Genomic DNA, 19590 nt, shown 5'->3' with positions numbered 1-19590 from the left:
CTAGCCTTACGCTCCTCTTTTCTAGATCTCATCCTCCTGTCAGCTTTGACCGCCAATTCCATCGCATCATTGAGTGTCACAGGAGCCGGATGAGAAATGTGTAGATCCTTGACAGCGTCAGACAGACCCAACAAAAACATATCTTTAAGAGCGCTATCGTTCCAAGAGGTGTCACCTGCATACTGTCTAAATTTAGAGCAATAGTCCTCTACCCACTGCTGCCCCTGACGTAGAGACATGGGATGAGATACCGCCAACCCCGCACGGTCCGGCTCATCAAAAATACCTCCAAGTTCCTGAAAAAACAAATCAACTGACTGCAGGCAAGCTGAACTCTCGGGCAAGGAGTAGGCCCATGTCTGGGGAGAACCCCGAAGTAAGGACATGATCCAACTATCTGGGATTCTGAGCCGGATGAGTGGGGTCGCATCCGAAAATACAATCTACATGCCTGCTGAAAAACAAAAAACTTGCTCCTCTCCCCTGAAAATACCTCAAGAAGAGGACACATGGGCTCAGGAATAGAAGGGGCGGTAGAAACATGCACTAACTCCCGCTGCTCCTGGGCCACCATACGACCGGACAGGTCTTGGATCACGACCACTAAATCCTGCAACTGACTTGCGAGGGTACTCATGGCCTCCATTGGAGAGCAATTTTAAGGGCCAGTTATTATGTTACGGTATCTACCCATGATACGCCAGCCCGGGTGCCCTAGATCTCACCCACTATCCCTGTCCCTGCCGGCTTGCCTCCACTCCTGGCTAACCCCAGGCGGGCAACTGGGCGGCGTTCCCTACTCTAACTAGGGACCCAGAAAGGGACGCTGGCATACCTGGATGGAAAGGGTAGAATACCGTCAGAAAAGGCAGATGTAAATAACCAACACAAACAATACTAAGCAGAACTGAGGTAGATGGAAAAACCTGGTGGATTATAGCAATGTATAGCAGACAAGCTGACAGAAGCAGGAGACCAACAGAGGCAGACTAGCTAGCACACTGAGGGAAACCAATAACTGGCAGTGATTGCAAGTCCCTGCCCGACCTTTAAAGAAAAGCCTCCGCCCAGGGGCAGAGAGAGGGAGACAGCCAACTCCCAACAGAACACAATAAAAGTGAGCTTGTGCATGGCAGCTGCCATCACAGGTGCGCGCGCGCCTGGCAGCCGAACAACAAGACGGGGGGACACACCCCGACCTCGAGACCCTGCACACTGCCGCACCAGGAGGACCAGCAACCGCTGCATGGTAACAGTAGGCTGTTGAAATTGGCATCTCAAATGGTCCCATACATGTTCTGTGTGAACAAAGTTAGGGGGGCTTCCTGTGACCTCCTTTTGTGTGTGGTCGAGCATTATTCTGCTGCCTCTTGGAAGCTGCCATGAGAGGAACACACGTGGCTGCAGGATGTCCTGAACATATCGTTGAGCGGTCATTATACCTCGTACCACTGCTAGGGGTGACCGACTGTTGTATGCGATGGCCCCCAGACCATTACACCAGCAAGGGGAAGTGTGCTGCTCCACAAGAAAGGCAGGATTGAGGTGAGCCCCCCTGAGGTCTACAGACATGAACACAGATGATGGCACATCGACACTTGGGGGATGGGATAATGGCACGTCGACACTTGGGGGATGGGATAATGGCACGTCGACACTTGGGGGGATGGGATAATGGCATGTCGACACTTGGGGGATGGGATAATGGAACGCCAACACTTGGGGGATGGGTTAATGGCATGCCGACACTTGGGGGATGGGATAATGGTATGCTGACACTTGTCGGGTTGGGATAATGGCACGCTGACACTTGGGGGATGGAATAATGGAACGCCAACACTTCGGGGATGGGATAATGGCACGCCGACACTTAGGGGATGGGATAATCGCATGCTGACACTTGGAGGGTCGGGATAATGGCACACTGACACTTGTGGGACAGGATAATGGCACGCTGACACTTGGTAGTGGGATAAACTCCCTCATTTGGCAGTTTGGCTGCCTGCATGTTTGAGGTAGTACAGATATCTTCCCTTCTGCATCAGTAAGTATGTGGCCATTTTCAGTGATTGTTTGTTTTTGTATTTTCCTTTCTGTGATACATTTATATTAGCATAGTGACTCACAAAAGGCGAGGAGCCTTGAAGTGTCTTGTGAGCTCAAGTATTTTGGCCAAAGTCTATCTAATACCTTGCATTTATTATGTATTATTCATATTCAGTACGGCTTCTAGATGCCGAGGGAGCCCAGCGTGACGGTATCAATGTGGTTCACATTTTGAGGTGCACGGCAATCCGCAGAGCTGATATGGTGTCATTAATAGGTTGCTATCCTACATGGTGCACTACATGCATCAGAATGGTCTGGCACCATGTACCTACTACTCTACTACTGTAGAGTATACATTAAGCAGCCACCCCCTGTATGTTAGGAGGTTGTGTGAGTGGCTGTCTTATCAGTGTCCTACACAGGTGTGATTGGCTCCCTCATTTGGCACTTGGCTGCCTGCATACTTGAGGTGGTACAGATATCTGTCCTCCTGTATCAGTAAGTATATGGCCGTTTTCAGTGATTGATAGATAGATAGATTAAAGTGGATAGATGTAGATAGATAGATAGATACAGTGAGATAGATAAATATAAATAGATAGATATAGATACAGAGAGATAGGTAAAGATATAGATAGATACATATAGATATAAATAGATAAATATAGATTATAGATAAATAGATACAGATATAAATAGATATAGATAGATAAAGTATAGATAGATCAATATAGATAGATATAGATATAAGTAGATTGATATAGATAGAAAGATACAGAGAGATATAGATAGAAATACAGATAGATATAGATAGATATAAGTAGATAGATACATAGATGGATAAATAGATAAATATAGATATAACAAGATAAGTATAGATAGATAGATAAAAATAGATATATAGATAGATGTATATAGATTGATACAGATAGACAGATGTAGAATAGATATGATTGAATATAGATAGATGTAGATAGATACATATGTATGTAGATACATATACATACACATATATATATATATATATATATATATATATATACACACACACACACCTACATGTACATATATAATATATAATATATTACAGTCAAACTTCTAGTTTCACCGGTTTCCAGTTTCATTGATTCTTTTTAAGCCAATATTTTGCCCCTAGTTTTGCTGGCTGCCACTAGTTCCACTGGCTGGCTGTGATTGGCTGAGAGGGCTGTCACTCAGCCGATTCAGCCAATTAAAGCAATCTCTTTCTAGGAGGTGGGGAATTCAATCCCCATCACTAGCAATGGATCCTTTGCCACCTTGACAAGCACCCAGAAGCCGTCCAGAAGCTCCGAAAGCAGCGTTGGGGACCCGGACAGCACCTGAAAGGTGAATATTGATGCCACTTGCAGTCCTACGTAACACCAGAGATAACACACTGATAACTCTTAGGACAGATAATGATGCCACATGCAGTCCTATGTAACAGCACAGATAACACACAGTGATAACTCTTACTTGCACACATAACCAGATGGAATTGCTATAGTATGTACAAAGTATAGGTTCCCATTTTGGCCAATATACTTAAGCCCACAAACCCATCAACAAGTGTTCTTATTGTCTCATGGGTCCCTACTCTCACAAGACAACTGCCTACAAGTGGCGCGATCGTCCCAATAGGGACGGCCCCATGCTGGAACCTAAGGACCTAACTCGCCCTTGATGGTAAATAATCCAAACAGACAGCATAGGGCTATGCAATGTGTGTACACCCAGCAGCATCACATCCCAAGCAGCTCTGAGTCAGGGCAGGAAGAGGGGGCTTGAGTGCACGTCCAGCAGTTTCCCAGCAGCCCTTTCAGTGTTTAGAACACTGGCAGCTCTTTGCTGCAATGTGGCAAGCGCCATCTTTTTTAGTAGTCATATGACCTTTAGGAGAGATGGCATGGCCCACATTACAGCACAGAGCTGTCAGTGTTCATAACACAGAGCGGACTGCTTGGATGACGGACAGAAGGGAGGACACCTTGGTTCAAGGACTTGCAATGATATTACAAGAGGGTGATGGAGCTCAGCAGTGAAGGCTAGGCTGTATAGGAGAGGTGAAGGACCTGGGAAGATGTCATGAGGGGCAGAGCTCAGCAGTGAAGAGGGAAGGTCCTCTGATGATGGATTTTTGGGTGAGCTTTTATAGCCGGGAAACACTCTCCTCTTGTACCTTCAGACTTCCCATTATAATAACCTGGTTGTGCTGGGAGTTGTAGTTCTTTCATGTTCCCTCCCTGTAATGACTTCTAATATTACATAGTGACAGCATTGGCATGCTAGAATTTGTAGTTCCTCCTCTTAGAGTCTTCCCCTGTAATTTTCACTGTTAACCCATACTGTCCTGGACATGCTAGAATTTTTAGTTCTTCCATCCTATGAAGGGGAAGAACTGGGGGTAGAGAAAGGTGTGTTCCCCGAGCTTAGCCAAGATTTTCCTGCTATAGATCACCAAAGGTGATTAACTCTCTACTGTTCTACATTACCATATGTGTTCATTAACACTTTATCTGATCTAGACCATCAGAGTTCTGCCTATTAACCCCTTCCCTGTCTTAGACCTTCAGGGATGGTGAATGCGCTGTGGCTTTTCTGCAGCATATTGCAGCAGCAATATTGGATTTTGAGAAACTCTGCCATTAAACTATTCTGGGCCTTTCCGAAACACTGCATCGATTCCTTTTGTTTTTTTCAGTATCTCTGCTTGCTGTCACAGAATGACACAAAATGAAAATCAGTCGTGATCACCATCGCAGCACTCTTTCTAGAAATCAGATTTCCCTTTTGTAAAGAGTCAGTAACAAGTGTCCTCAGAATATCAGCAGTACAGATATTGGGTTCTTGGTAGTAAATGGTTCCCATTCAGTGACAGCAAGATGACACCCTGACAGACAGGAGTAGGGACTAACAAGGACTAGAGAGAGCTGGAGATGTGGCTGTATTTGAGGGGGTTCTGCAGTTTACCCCTACAACATGGTAAGGACAGAGCTGTGACATATAACAGACTACCAGGCAGTCAGCAAAGGAGTACAGTGGCTCCCTGTGCCCATAAAGCTGCACACGGAGCAGCCGACTAGCCCCCATCACTCCCCGCAATGCTTCTCCTTTATCTGCTACAACCCGCAGGCTTCTGATTGGCTGGTATGCAGTGTGACGTAACTGCGAGATTCCCGGAGACAGCGGTGGCACTTCGCATGTGCAGTGACGTCACCTATCTCTGGTGGAATGCAGAAGCAGGCTCATAACAAGAGTTTTTGCTCTTAAATCAGAGCAAAAATTCAGGAAAGCCTGCTCGCAAGTCAAGAAGCTCGCAAGCTGAGACACTCGCAAGCCAAGGTACCACTGTATGTCAATTTTTGCTGCAGATTTTCGGGGTAAAGTGTTACATGTGGATTTTAACATAAATTTTGATGCGGATCTGCACCAAATCTGCTGCATTAATATAACCTAAAAGGCGCAGTCCACTTGTTAAAGAAAAAAGAGCAGAAAATGTCCTAGAACAACAAAAATGTAAATAAACCAGCGCTCACCTGCTCAGTCCCCCCGCAATCCAATGCAAATCTTCCGATGGCTGCCCATTGGTCTTTGTTTATAGGCTGTCAGTGATGATATGCTGTAGCAGCACATGACTACTGCAGCCAATCACTGGCCTCAGCAGTTACCTGCCGATCTTACTGCCATCACCGCGCAGCAGGCAGGAGGGTCTTTATATTTTTTATTTCCGTATAATTTTGATGCTGCTTTTTTAACTACTGGAATAGTTAAAGCGCCGGGTGCGTTCACTGAGGGGGGTGACAGTGGTCCAGCCTGCACACAGGGAGCAAAGGATTGGCAGCTAGTATCCATGTACATGAATTGCTATAGTGTAAGTCCAGGTTTGGGAAACATTTTTTATGCGCACCCTTTTATTAGAACCCTCCTGTGTTTTACAATAATGGACACAAAAAACACCAAAAGGGAGGGGGGAAAAAGCCACAAAAATATATGTAGCGCATTTCATAATTTCTTATTGACCTATGACTGACTTCTGGCTGTGACGTGTTTTTTTTTTTTTGTATAAAAATGTGACCAAAAATACAGTTTTGGTCCAAACTGCTTCATGTGAAAAAGATTTTGCTGCACATTTAGGCTACTTTCATACAGGCGAGAATCTCGCTTCGAGACGTGCAAAACTTGCACTAATATGCATTCCATTCTTTGGAATGGACTTATTCACATGAGCGATTTTTATTTTATTTCCCTCGCAGCAATGTCACAAGGAAAAAAAAAATTGCAGTATGTTCTATCTTTTGGCGGTCCCTTGAAACGCCTCGCCCATTGTTTTCAATGGGACCTTAAAAGACATTGCATGGCGCTCATACGCCATGTCATATGCACACGAGTGCAATGCTTCCCATTGAAATCAATGGGAAGCTCTTCTGTTTGTCAGACATACGTGAAATACACGCCTGAGCAATTTCACAGAAGTGATGTGAGGAGTTTTTGAATGAAAAACGCCTCACATCTACATGAAAAACGCACATCGGCAAGCGTGATATCTGATCAAGCCTTTTGGCCCGATAACACGCTTGTCCGTGTGAATCTGGCCTTTAGGGCGCATTCACATGAACGACGATTAGAACCTAGTGTTTTCACTGGGTTGATTCACAGTTGCACATTCTTACTGCGATTTTCGGTCGTTTGAAAAAAAAAAAAAGAAAAAAAGAAAACCTAGCATTAAACCAAAAAATAAGCGCAAGATTTGTGCATTTTGAGACGCATGAATATGAGCCCCATTCTTTTGAATGGAGTCATACAGATAGTCCCCTACTTGCGAACATTCGACTTACGAATTTCGCAAGATGTGAACAATCTGTCCTGCACAGTATAATGTAATGCTATGGCATTACATCATACTGTGCAGGGACCGGGCAGAAGCCTGATAGAAGCCTGTCTGGTCAGATCGCGGTTGCTAGGCAGCCGGGGGCCTTCTGAAAGGCCCTAGGGATGTCTATGCAGAGCGCCTATCAAGCCGTGCGCTTGGTGGGCACTCTGCATAGGCAGCCCTGGGGCCTTTCAGGAGGTCCCTGGCTGCCTAGCAACCACACAGCATCCCGCGATCTCATCGTGGGACGCTGTACGGGGCCCCTGAATGTCGGGTGCAGGCTGTTTCTTACAGCGGGCACCCGGCGGCGGCAGTTCCGACGAGCCGCGCCGCTCGTCAGAACTGTCAACACTTTAACCCCTTAACGACTGCCCCATCGGGAAACTACGTTCTCAGCAAGTGGGCTTTAATCCTAGAGGACGTAGTTTTATGCGTCCTCTTTGGATTAATGCCCACTTGCCTGAGGACGTGAAAGCTCCATGATGTCGGTGCCCGCAGGTAGCCAACAGCATGGAGATGTCATCCCAGGATGCGGGCAGTCCCCCCCGGCATTGCGATCGGCGCCATCCAATGGATAGCGTCGATCGCAATAAAGTAAATAAAACTGGTTAAAAAGTTAGATATTCAGCTGCCCTGATGGATCGGATCCATCAGGGCAGCTGAAAATACTCACTCGACTTGTCCATGGTGTCCCCTGGAGATCTGGTCCTCCCAGACCCGCCGCCGGCCTTCTGCGCATGTGCGCCAGACGATGACGTCACGCGCATGCGCAGAAGCCCGGGAGCCCCCGGCAAATTTGAAAAACTCCTGGCTCCCGACTCCTGCAGGTAGCCGGGAACCAGGAGGCGTTTCCGAGGACCGTGGTGAGCGGTCCCCGGGCCCGCGATCGCCGCTATCCATTGGATAGCGGCGATCGCGAAAAAGTTTAAAAAGTTTAAAAAAATTTAAAGTTTCATCTTCCCTCATGGATCGGATCCATGAGGGGAGGTGAAAATACTCACCTCTGTCCTCCCCGATGTCCCGGGACCTGAAGTCCCCGTCTGCGCATGCGCGCCCGATGTCAATCATCGGGCGCGTGCACAGAGGGGCTCGAACCCCGGGAAATTTAAAATCCCTCTGCTCCTGGCTGCCATGTGTAGCCAGGAGCAGAGGGATGTCACTGGGGACATGATCACTGTCATCCAATGGATGACAGTGATTATGTAAAGTTAAAAAAAAGTGTAAAAAGGAAAGAAATTTTTTTTAAAAAGTTAAAAAAGCTTGCGTTTCATCTCCCCCCACGGATCATATTTGTGAGGGAGGATGAAATGACGTACCCAAGGCCCGCGGATTTATCCGCAGACTCTACCCCAGCTTCTGCGCACGCGCCTGTCGCCAAAATGGCAGGTACATGCGCAGAAGCTGTGGTGATTTAAGATCTCCCTGCTCCTGGCTACAAAACTTAGCCGAGAGCCTGGAAATTTCACGGGGGGCCGCAGTGAGCGGTTCCTGATCACGTGTTCGCCGTTATCTAATGGATAATGGCGATCACGTAAAAGTAAAAAAGATGTGAAGGTTCATCTCCCCTCACCGATGCGATCGGTGAGATGAGATGAAATTTTTTACTGGAGGCCTCCGAATTTGCACACCGACGCGATCCTCTTCCGTGAACTTTCCCGGATTCTGTGCATGCGACCGCCGGCAAACACCGGACACATGCGCAGAAGTCGGGGAGCCCAGGAAATTTAAAATCTCCTTACTCCCAGCGACCGCCGAGAGTCTGGAGCAGTGACAGGTGGCCTCGTTGAGCGGTCCCCTGTCACGTGATAAAAAGGTTGCGATCTACCTTAGGCCGGTCTCACATGACCGGATAGGAATTATGGATTCTGCATGCGTCTGATCTGCGGTAATACGCAGATCAATTGCACTGGATTACACAATTCCGCTCACATTAGCGGGTCGGAATTGCGTAATCCACTCACAGAAAAGAGAAAGCAGCAGGTTCTATTTTACCACGGATATCCACAACATAGAGCCCATTGTGCTGCATTGTCGCGGATATACCCGCAGCCCATACGTAACTACATTGTGTACGGGCTGCGGGTACCCACGTCATCGCTAAGTGACGGTGCGGGAAATACAAATAACAAAAAAAAATATACTGCGCATGACCGCCTGTGTGAGTAGGCAGTTATGCGCAGTACATTACGCGGCCGTACGCAGGGTCACAGCCAGGCTCACAGCTGGGATCCGCTGCGGGCCTCCGCAAGCGGATTCCACCTATGTCTGTGTGAGCCCGGCGTTATTCAGACCGCTACCTGTAATACGTATTTTACAAGAAGCCCTGGGAACGCTCGCCTTCCTGCAGTTCCAGGAGCAGCTTGTTGAGCGCCTTCTGTGTGAGACTGCCGCACCTCATCAAGCTTACGGAGACTCACAGAGCGCCACTTTTTACACCCCATACCCGCTACTGAGGTCACGAAATACCCCCAAAAAGCATGAGAGGAGGGGGGATACCTGGTTTTTTGCCCCATGTACCCATCCCAACCAGCCTCCGTAATTGTCTTTGGAAATACCACACAGTTCACATTATTACTTTTATCTAAGATTTGGGGAACGCTGAAAAGGGCGCGGAGGGGTAGGGGTGTGTGTGTGTGGGGGGGGGGGGGGGGAGGGACACTCTTTTTAAGGTGTCAATTTTTATTCCTTACAAGTGGGCAATGGGGTCAGGAATTTATTCAGTTGTACCCTGCAATCCAACGGGTGTTCCCTCCATTATAGGCCTTGTCATGTTTCCTGTAAGTAGATTAGGGCCACAATGGGTATGTTTTTGAACACGGGACAAATGGGGGGATCCATTTTGGGGTAAAGGTCTTCATTTCTATGTACACTGTACAAAAAAACCAGTTTTTAAATTGACAAAATTGCCAAAAAAATGAAAATCGTAATTTTTTCCTTCTGCTTTGCTTAGGTTTATTCAAATACTGGGGGGTCAAAATATGCAGTACACCCCTAGATGAATTCAATAAGGGGTCTAGTTTTTAAAATGGGGTCATTTGTGGGAGTTCTTTATCGTTTTGGACGCTCAATGGCTCTATAAGTGGGCGATGGGGCCTGGAATTTATTCCGTTGTACCCTGAAATCCAACGGGTGCTTCTTCCATTATAGGCCTAGCCATGTGTCTTTTAAGTAGATTAGGGCCACAATGGGTATATTTCTGAACAGGGGACAAACAGCGGTATCCATTTTGGGGTGAAAGTCTTCATCCCTATGTGTGCTGTACAAAAAAAAAAAGATTTTAAATTGATACAACTGCCAAAAAAATGAAAATTGTAATTTCTTCCTACTGCTTTGCTTAGATTTATTCAAAAATTGTAGTGTAAAAATACACAGTACACCCTTAGATAAATTCGTTAGGGGGTCTAGTTTTCAAAATGGGGTCATTTGTGGGAGTTCTCTGTTGTTTTGGCCGCTCAACAGCTCTACAAAAGTGCTATGGGGCCTAAATCACCTTCATGCTAAATTTCTGTTCTGAAAGCCACCGACTACTCCTTTCATTTTGGGCCCCATTGTGCATCCAGACAAAAGATTAGGGCCACAATGGGAATGTCTCTGAACTTGGGACAAACAGGGGTATCTATTTTGGGGTGCAAGTCTTTATTCATGTGTGTGCTGTACAAAAAAAGCAGGTTTTAAAATGACAGAATTGCCAAAGAAACGAAAATCAATTTTTTTCCTTTTGCTTTGCTTGAATTAATTCAAAAACTGTGGGGTCAAAATGGGCAGTACACCCCTAGATAAATTCGTTAAGGGGTCTAGTTTTCAAAATGGGGTCATTTGTGGGTGTTCTCTTTGGTTTTGGCTACTCAAGAGCTCTACAAAAGTGCTATGGGGCCTAAAACGCCTTCCAGGAAAATTTATGTTCTGAAAACCACTGACTACTCTTTTCATTTTGCGCCCCGTTGTGCATCCACACATAACATTAGGGCCACAATGGGTATGTCTCTGAACATGGGAGAAACAGGGGTATCCATTTTGGGGTGGAAGGCTTCATCCATGTGTGTGCTGTACAAAAAAAGCTGTTTTTAAAATGAGAGAATTGACAAAAAAATGAAAATCACAGTTTTTTCCTTTTGCTTTGCTTGAATTAATTCAAAAACTGTGGGGTCAAAATGGGCAGTACACCCCTAGATAAATTCGTTAAGGGGTCTAGTTTTCAAAATGGGGTCATTTGTGGGGGTTCTCTTTGGTTTTGGCCACTAAAGAGCTCTACAAAAGTGCTATGGGGCCTAAAACGCCTTCAAGTAAAATTTATGTTCTGAAAGACACCGACTACTCCTTTCATTTTGGGTCTCCTTGTGCATCCAGACATAAGATTAGGGCCACAATGGGTATGTTTCTGAACACAGGAGAAACAGGGGTATCCATTTTGGGGTGTAAATCCTCATTTTCATGGGCACTATAGGAAAAAAATATGTCTTTAAAATGACATATTTGCAAAAATATGAAATTTTATTTTTTCTCCTCTAAATTGAATTAATTCCTGAAAAAAACTGATGGTGTGAAAATACTCATGACACCCCTCAGTGGATACATTAAGGGGTGTAGTTTTTAAAATGGGGTATCTATTATTCTGACACTCATGAGCCTTTGCAAACTTGGCTTGGTGCAGGAAAACAAAGTGCTCCTCAAAATGCTGAAAAGTAATGTTAAATTTGTACGTCCTCTAAATGGTTAAAAACAACACAAAAGTTTTTCAAGTGTGCATTCAGAATAAAGTAAACAGATGGAAATATATATCTTATCAAAAATTTGTACAGTATGTTTGAACATATTTGAGATATTACGGTTGAAAATGTGAAAAAAATGACAATTTTTTCAAAATTTTTCCAATATTGGTACTTTTAATAAATATACACAAATGATATCAGTCTCTTTTTACCACCTAAATGAAGTAGAACATGTGGCGAAAAAACAATGTCAGAATCACTTGGATATGTAAAGCCTTTACGGAGTTATGCTACGTTGGACGACGCATGTCAGATTTCCAAAATTTGGCTCCGTCACTAAGGCGCAAACAGGCTTCGTCACTAAGGGGTTAAATACCGCTGTCAGAGCGGTATTTAAAGTGTTAACAGTTCTGACAAGCGGCGCGGCTCGTTGGAACTGCTGCTGCCGGGTGCCCGCTGTAAGAAAAGCCGGCAACCGACTTTGCATGGAGCGGGATCCACCCGCGATCCCGCTCCATACAACCATTTGTTCCGACTTGCGAGCAAACGGACTTGCGAACAGGTTCCTGGAACGGAACCTGTTCGCAAGTAGGGGACTAGCTGTATACATGAGCGATCTTCTTTTTTTTTTTTTACCCGCATCGTGGGAACGCCTTGCCTTGCATCACCCATTGTTTTCAATGGGGCCGGCACAGGATTGTATGGAGCGAGGTGCACGAGAGTACATCGCATGTTAGTGAGCATGATATCAGGAAATTAGCCTTAGGCTTCCCTCACACAGCTGCCTTTTACAGCGATTAGCGTAGCGTTTTCAGCGCTGTGCTGATCGTGATAAAACTCTCCCTTGTTTTCAATGGAGCCTCTCAGACGGCTGCTCGATTTTCAAGCACCGCGATTTTCGAGCGGAGTCTGTTCTACTTTTGGTGTTTAGCGCACCTCATCCATGATGAGGTATGCTAAACTCCACTATTGGCCGCAAGTGAAAGTGAAAGTACAGTCGCAGTGCTGCTGTGTAAGGGAGGCCCTATAGTGTTATTTTGGTTCATATCATCAAAATAGCCCATTGAAATCAATGGACTTGTGTAAATACGCAGGAAATATGCAGAAAACCTGTGTATTTACTGAGCATTTGCACGATAAATCAGTGGGATTTTATTGCATTTCCTTCATGTGTGTAAAAACACTTCATATTTCTGTGTATGAAAAAACACAGGTAGGCAGAAATACAAACGGAATCAGCGTCTTTCGGTCCGAGAATATGCTGCTCACCTCCGCTGAGTTTTTCAAAATTAAAATTACTCAAGAGCTATCTTAGGCTGGATTCATACGGATGTATATTGGCCGGGTTTTCATGACTGGACGATATATGCTGCCCCTCTGATGCATTGGTTTACAATGCATGAGTGTTCATAGTCGTATTTCTGCGGCGCATTTGGCCAGGCGGGCACTTTCACGCAGCCGGCGGCTGCATAGACTGCTATGGGACTGCTAAACTCCCTCCCCCTTCTCTCCTCCTATCTGTTCCCCTCTGGCTGTTTGCAATGGGAGAGGGCGGGACAGGGGGGCGAAGCTAAGCTCTGCCCCTCCTGTTGCTGGCTGTGGGGAGGAAGTTTAGCTCCACCCCCGGTCTGCCCCCTCCCATCGCAAACAGTTGGAGGGGAGGAGAGAGGAGGTGAGCCGGCGAGGGGGAGGGAGAGGGAAGATAGCTCAGCAGGGCTAAGCTTTCTCCCCCTGCCTTACAGCATTGTGGCCTCAGCATATATGCGCCGGGCCCCTGCCATCTGAACGAGTGCACAAGCGTTAGATTTTTACGGTGCCAGTGAGTGCACGTTAAAACATCTACGGCCGTGTAAATGAGCCCTTAGGACCACTATGAGTCAAGCTCGGTTCTCTGGCTTAGCCATCTTGTCACTTGAAAACAAAGTAGTGAAAGTAGTTGATGTTGATGATGCGATTTTGAAATTTGCATAGAACAATATTAGGAGAGAAAGGTTTAAAGTGTTTATGCTCACAATGTTAAGAAAGTAAATCAGAAAATTACACTTGCAACTGTATCTTGTTTTTCCTTCTTTTAATAATTTCAAATTTGGGGGTGAGTTGGTGGTGGGGAAGGGAGGGGGGGTGTGTGTGTGACAAAAATGTTTTCCGCACCTGGTATCACCTGACCTTGCTACGCCACTTTCAAGTGCTCCCCAGCCATTGTTCTCTGAGTGCAGCACCACCCTCTGTCCGTACTTGGTTGTGCACAAAGCCTGCTACTGGTGGGAGGTACCGAAAATTTGCTCCAGGGTGAGTAGAAAAAGTGCAAGGAGCAACTCCTCAGTAAGTCTGTGTGTATGTAATGTAAACCTCTATATGTAATTTTCTGGTGTGGGGGACGTTATCTTGCTGTTTGCCGCAGGCAGCAGAAGGGCTAGGCACACCCCTGCATACATCGGTATATCTGCCATGTTGTAGAATTTACTTTTTTGTGCATTTGCGCAATTTGAGCACTTCAGGTATATCTTGGTGGTTCAAATTAATAAAAGATACGCAGAATAATCAAGGAAACACAGCTTTGAGTGTAATCTAGATAGTTCCTCTTTTATTAAAGTTGTGCCTCAATTTCTAGTGTTAGGTAAACAAGTTTATATTTGCCATGAGCGGTACATTTTAACATAATTCTTAAGAATATACATATATGGTACCAGGGGCGTACCTAAAGCCTAAGGGGCCCGGGTGCAAAAGTTCAGCTGGGCCCCCCCCCCCTCCATCTGTACCCGTACCTATACCTAAACCGTGCTAATTTACAAACATGATGTAGCCCCTTGGTGTAAGCCTTCTCATCAGGACTCCTTTCCTCGACTACATAAAAACCTGTTGGTAATGTCATAGGCCGCTTTCATACGGCCGCACAAATTGCGTGAGATTTGTGCGTTGCAAGACGTACAAATCGCACATGAATATGAACCCCATTCTTTTGAATACAATCATACACAGGAGCGATGTTTTCTTTTTTCTCTGCATCACACGAGAATATGATGATGTGATGCGAGCTGGTTATAACACAACAACCGCTCACATCTGTGGGCACAGCACACCTTGGCGAGTGTGATATGGGGCATAGTTTCACGGCCCAATATCAGACTCACTCGTGTGAAATTAGCCCAAGGCCGGCTGTACACGGCTGGATTTGCATTGCGGAATATGGAGCGGGCATCCGCCTACGGATACCGCAGCATGTACCGCACATAGCATGCCATGGAAAAGCATTTTTTCTCTACACAAGCGGAAAGCAATTGCGGTTTTCCACTTACGGAGGAAAAAGCATGGCGTGCTGTATTTTAATGCATGTATATACCCAGGTTATACCAGCTATACATATATAATTATATACAGAAGAGGTATAACCTATACCAGCTGTACATATATTTATATACAGGAGATACACAGGTTACACCAGCATGGTACATATAGCTATATACAGGATGTGTATCCCCCTGTATATAGTGGTATGTCCCATGCTGGTGTAACCTGTGTATCTCCTGTATATAATTATATATATATATATATATATATATATATATATATATATATATATATATATATATATATATATATATACAGGAGAGGTATAAGTTATACCAGCTGTACATATATAATTATATACAGTAGATACCCAGGTTACACCAGCATGGTCCATATCACTATAGTGCAAAATGTCATGGCTCCCTTCATAGGTCTTGGATACAGACTGGGACATCTCCTCGACTCTCTCCATGTGTTTTATGACTCAACGAAGGAATTGAACCCTCAGCCCGATATAGGACCAAGTATAACTCTCCTAGTGAGGATGTGAAATATACCCCCTTGCATATGGAATCGTTTCTGAGTAAATTCACAGGTCCCCTTTAAGGTCCATTTTCCCCTGATGCCTTTTTGTCTTTGCCCTTTTTGCATAGTGCAATATGTTTTTGACTCTATGATAAATGATATATGATATACAATATAAAAGGTATCCTTGAATAAATTGAAGCATATAATGAAAACAGCATTGAGAAAAAAAATTTTCTGCATGATGAGAACAAAAGGGTTAAATTCAAATAAGTGTGTTTTACTATGGGGCAAGTTTGATATTCCTACATAATTGAGACATGTTAAATTCGCAATCTGTGTCATGGGAGGGACATTCCTGGGAGTGTGAGATGTACTCCATAAAGTTTAGATAACTATGACCCAAAGACCTGGAGCAGAGATCCTTAGCTCCGCCCATTTGCACGGGACTGCCCTGTAACTAGAGGCTTGTGAGTGCAGAGCCCAGTGAGTCTATTAAACCCCCGGCCCGATATAGGACCAAGTATAACTCTCCTAGTGAGGATGTGAAATATACCCCCTTGCACATGGAATCGTTTCTGAGTAAATTCACAGGTCCCCTTTAAGGTCCATTTTCCCCTGATGCCTTTTTGTCTTTGCGCTTTTTGCATAGTGCAATATGTTTTTGACCCTATGATATATGATATACAACATAAAAGATATCCTTGAATAGATTGAAGATGAAAACAGCACTGAGAAGTTTTTTCTGCATGATGAGAACAAAAGGGTTAAATTCAAATAAGTGTGTTTTACTATGGGGTAAGTTTGATATTCCTACAGAACTGAGATATGTTAAATTCACAATCTGTGTCATGGGAGGGACATTCCTGGGAGTGTGAGATCCATTAAGTTGAGATAACTATGACCCAAAGACCTGGAGCAGAGATCCTTAGCTCCGCCCATTTGCACGGGACTGCCCTGTAACTAGAGCCTTGGGAGTGCAGAGCCCCGTGAGTCTATTTGTCTGACACAGGGAGCTCTCGCGATATCTTAAGGTAAAGAATCGCGCAGAAGCGCTACACTGGATGAATCCATTCGCTCAGAGGGCATAAAGAGCGCTTGCGGGAACGGATATTTCCCGCACATGCGCAGTAGGTCGATACAAACGCCGGTCATTAGTGGTGGATACTGCACATGGAGACAGCCGTGGAGACCATGCCCCATGCTATTGGTAATGGAAAACTACTGGACTGGGAGGTTGAGCCTGAAGGTAATGATTATTGCACACACATGGGAATCTGTAAGGGTGATTGGTGGTGGTATATGGATTGTTTTGTTATATAGTGCTGTTTTGTGAATGCTATCCCTATGCTTGAGAAAGACCCCATGAGGGTCGAAACGTAGCATGTTCTTGGAGGAATAAATTATTTATTTTTGCATTACGCCCTGGATGCTGCCACGAACCTTTTTGTGAGATACTGCCATATCACTATATACAGGATGTGTATCCCCCTGTATATAGTGGCATGTCCCATGCTGGTGTAACCTGTGTATTCCCTGTATATAATTATATATGTGCAGCTGGTATAACTTATACCAGCTATACATATATAATTACTATTCCTTCTCTACTCACCTCTGCAGCAGTCTCTGGGCAGCCTGTAATGGAAAGTCCCCCGTCGTTTGATCACATGACAAGAGCCTGGTCATGTGATCTGCAGCCACAGGTCCTCTCCCAGGTCCTGTGCATCCAGCGCTCCGGAGGTGAGTAGAGCCGCAGTAGCTCCTCCCCCTGGTAATCGCTGGCCGGCAGAGACTGATAGACTGCAGCTGTGACCACTCACAGCTGCAGTCTATCAGTTGGAGGGCCGCGCCGTGGGAGTCTGCAGCCTGTAATTGGCTGCCGGCTCCATGTGTAACAGCCCTCCCCTCTGCTCTTGCCGACCTGCAGCGCTGCCTCCCGTCTCTCTCCTCTCCCGTCTCTCTCCTCTCCCGTCTCTCTCCTCTCCCTTCTCTCTCCTCTCCCTTCTCTCTCCTGTCCCTTCTCAGACATCATGCGGCCGACAGCGCCGATCCCCTGGGCCCCCTCAGCTCAAGGGCCGGGTATATGCACTGAATGTGCACGTGGGTATGGCGGAGGGCGGCCCCGGGGGCCCCCTGAACGCAGGGTCCGGGTCGCCATGGCGACCCCAGCACGCCCTGACGCTACGCCTATGTATGGTACGGTTTCTTGGAGAACTGGTCATCACTCCTCACACAAAGTCTCCAGGCTGGATTTCTTGTCACAAGTTACTTAATCATCAAGACTTATTTTCATCACTTTTGCAAAGCTGAAATAGATATATCTGACAGCGCTTTATATGGAAAATTAGAAGTATATGAAATGGTAGACTCAAGCATAAGAAAATCACGACACATGGGCTCCTCTAACATGTGGAATAAGATTTATTACAGCTGTAGAGCTCTGATCTATCAAAGGTATGGAACGCTTTGTGATCTATGAAGACTTGCACCCTTGTAACATGCAGGCATATGTGAGAATGATATAGCAAATTATCAACTTAAGGGCGCCTGCACACGAGCGGAAATTCCGTGGCGGGATTTCCGCCGCTGCAAGTCTGCATAGGATTGTGTTAACAAATATTGCCACTGTAGATTCCTCTGTCCTCTGGTTGTTTACTGCTTCTTGCCAGAAAAACTGACCACCTCCTCTATGGAAAGAAATAGCAGAGCACAACGGTAGCTGGGCAGGGAGATAGTGCATATGCGCTCCTGAGATCCAGGCCACCAGATTTAGACCTCTTTCACACAGTAATCAAAATCACGCAGAATCTTACCCTGCATACAAATCACGATAGGGTCGCTGGAAAATCACGTAAAATTATGATTTTCCGTGATTGAGTCTGGAGCTTTATAAGGCTGGGTTTTCACAGAGCGGATTTGCCACGAAAAATTCCATCCTGAATTTCGCCACGGCAGATCCACCTTCGGCCGCTAATCCCGGGTTTGGCCAGCCATGTGGAAGAGATTTCTCAGAAATCTCGGCCACACGGGACAGGGAATCCATCGCGGCAAAGCCGGCAGAAGTCGGTGTTGCGGCGCGGATTTGCCAACCACAGCATGTCCATTTTTTTTATTCTGCTGCGGTCGCGCTCTCCTCTATGGGAGTGCCGGCTGCAATGGAAAGAGTGTGCAGCCAGGCCGCTTTAAAACACAAGTGCCACAGGTTTTGAAGCAGCGCTTTCCCAGCGGAAGTCTTGCGGCTTTTCGCTGCAGCCAAACCACGAGATTTCCGCTGGGAATACGCCCTGTGAGAACCCAGCTCTAGTGTTTTCTTTTCTTCCTTTCAAACGATCAGGAGCGGCGTGTTGCTAAAAAAATGCACTGCTATTTGGAATTCCCTCAGCCAGTAGAAATCCTCTTAATGACTTTTAATATCTTAAATAGAGGCACCAGTCATCTTTTCTCGGCTGATTTTGGGCGCTGGTGGCCTATTTTTTTAGGTGCTATTATTTGTATATATATATATCTATATATATAAAGCTGAAAGCCCTCACTGACTCACTGGCTGACTGACTGACTCACTCACTGACTGACTCACTGACTGACTCACTCACTGACTGACTCACTGACTGACTGACTCACTGACTCACTGACTGACTCACTGACTGACTCGCCAAAAGTTCTCCAACTTCCCGATATCGTAGAAACATGAATTTTGGCACGAGCATAGATTATCTCCAAAATAGGAAAAGCAATTGGGTCCCAACTCGATTATTCAATTCTAGCGCAAAACAATTGGCGTCGAAATTTTACGTACATAATCTAAATCTGTCACTTCCCAATGCCTTAGAAACTTAAAATTTGGCACGGGCATTGATTATGACATAAATAGGAAAAGCTAATGGGTCCCAACTCGATTATTCAATTCTATGCGCAAAAGAATTGTCGTCAAAATTTTACGTGCGGAATGTAATTTTTTCACTTTCCGGTGTCATAGAAACGGGAAATTTGGCACGAGCATTGATTATGTCATAAATAGGAAAAGCTAATGGGTCCCAACTCGATTATTCAATTCTATGCGCAAAAGAATTAGCGTCAAAATTTTATGTGCGGAATGTAATTTTTTTCACTTTCCGGTGTCATAGA

This window comes from Eleutherodactylus coqui, chromosome 1 (genome assembly GCF_035609145.1).
Source record: "Eleutherodactylus coqui strain aEleCoq1 chromosome 1, aEleCoq1.hap1, whole genome shotgun sequence".
NCBI lineage: Eukaryota > Metazoa > Chordata > Amphibia > Anura > Eleutherodactylidae > Eleutherodactylus > Eleutherodactylus coqui.
The sequence above is the reverse complement of the archived record's forward strand: the minus strand, read 5'-3'. Positions refer to the sequence as shown.